Source organism: Frankliniella occidentalis, unplaced genomic scaffold, assembly GCF_000697945.3.
Source record: "Frankliniella occidentalis isolate FOCC.00 unplaced genomic scaffold, Focc_3.1 Scaffold144, whole genome shotgun sequence".
NCBI classification, from domain to species: Eukaryota; Metazoa; Arthropoda; class Insecta; order Thysanoptera; family Thripidae; genus Frankliniella; species Frankliniella occidentalis.
The window spans coordinates 431519-433659 of record NW_026267271.1 but is presented as its reverse complement, the minus strand read 5'-3'; positions in this window follow the sequence as shown (position 1 = coordinate 433659).

Here is a 2141-nt window from a genome sequence, read left to right as displayed (position 1 = left end):
CACACACACACACACACACACACACACACACACACACACACATTGCGTCTGCGGTCACGGCTCACCTGCTGAGTTATTTCTGCAAATGATATATTGATACAGGCCATAGCGCATTGTTTCAGATAAAGGAAAAACACAATTAGACATCAATTATAGATAACGCGAGACTGTACCGTTCCATAGGCGTGCGCTCTGGCGGCCTACATCGCTCCCACGGCGCCTCACGGCCCGGGCGGGTAGGCAGGCCCGCCACACAGCCGTGCGCTCTGGCGGCCTACATATTAGTCTCACGGCGCCTTACCGCCCGGGCGGGTAGGCAGGCCCGCCACACAGCCGTGCGCTCTGGCGGCCTACATTACTCTCACGGCGCCTCACGGCCCGGGCGCGTAGGCAGGCCCGCCACATAGGCGTGTACTGGGGTGGCGTACTTGGAGACTGGTGCCAGCGAAGTGCGCGCGCTTTTGCGCAAGGTAGAGGCAGAACGCTCAGGGCCAAGTGTGTCTACGCGCATTTTTTCATTTCTTTGCCTGATTCCGAAAGGCGTCAGTTTCTACAGCATACCATGTCGATGAAATAAAAGTTACACACAACAACATGTACAATAAAGACGCAAAACAGGGCACAGGGCACACATAATTGAGATTTTTGGTTTTTCCTGTCGTGCGGAATCGGTTTGCAGGGCGCAGCGCTGCACTGTGAGTGCCCCCCCCCCCCTTTCCACGGGAGGTGAGGCGCCGAGTCATATTTTATTCAATACAGTGCCGGGCGCAGCTTTTAGCGACCCGAGCCCGGCCAGACCCGCGTTTGTGACGGCAGCGCGGCGCAGCGAGAGGAAGTGCAGGAGGAGTGAGTGAGTGAGAGAGACAGAGACAGAGAGAGAGAGAGAGAGAGAGAGAGAGAGAGAGCATAGCTACCCCTGTCTCTCTCGCTCACGTGCCGACCAGAGGGACAAGGCCGCGCTGCTTTCTCGCGGCGTTGTCTTGAAGGCGAGGAGGGGCAGGTAACTTCCCCTCTTGACGCTTCCAGATTCTTTCACGAGACGAGGAGGGTGCGGCGCGAGGCGGGCGGCAAACTTCACTGCCTCGGCCCTGGACAGCGCCGTCACGTCGGAGAGTAGTGGGGAACAGGTGCGCCAGCCGCGGAACCAGCAGGCTCGCGAGACGAGGAAGCGTTCCGGAAGAAGAGGGTGGCTTCGAACATTGTCGTGCAAAGGAAAGGGACGAGAACCCTGAGTGTAATTTTGACACCTGGCCATCGTCAGCATCGATGTGGATAAGCCGAGCATCGGCCCCGGGCTACACACCGCCACGCTACGCCACGCACCGCGGCCGCGATCCCCCATGTGTCGTGCTAATGACAAATGCAGCGGGCATTATGCGGTGACGGGTGCGGTGACGGGCGGCCACAACAGGCGGGCGGACTGAAAACACACCTTCCACACTCACAAAAACGTTAGTAGTAGTATTTCCGCGTTTTACAAAAAAATTTAAATGATTAATTTCTCCTTGTTTAAATTTACATTTTGCATGACGTGGCGAAAAAATAGGCCCATGTAAGGCAAAGGGCCTATAGCGCGACACTCACTCACTCACTCACTCACTCACTCACTCACTCACTCACTCACTCACTCACTCACTCACTCACTCACTCGGACACAATTCCCCCTGCGCCAAATAAATTAATTTCTCAACTCCGCTTGGTTCTCTTTCCGTATCGAGAGTATAAGCTAGCTGACACTTTAAAGTTACATATATATTCTTTATGTTTAGTCAAAGGGTTCTTAAGGAATCGTCTGCTAATAAAGATGAAGTAGCCGTTGCGCACAATCTTCCTGGAAAGACGAGTCTCGGCGGGGTCAGCGCTGCGAATCCTCCTCCGCTCTCCTATGTCCACTTTGTCGACAGCAATAAAGACAACAGCAGGTCACCTGGCCGGTCGCGTCGTCCGCTCGGCCCCCGACCAAGTTCCGTGCGTCACGCCACTGTCCGGTGCGTCGCTTGTCGCGTCCTTACACGGCCGCGTACGAGCCAACAGGCCCCGGCCAGGACACAGGCCACCGGGTCGAGCAGCGGCCTGCAACTTGGCTGGGAAGAGAGAGGGAGAGAGGGAGGGAGAGGGAGAGAGGGAGGGAGAGGGAGGGA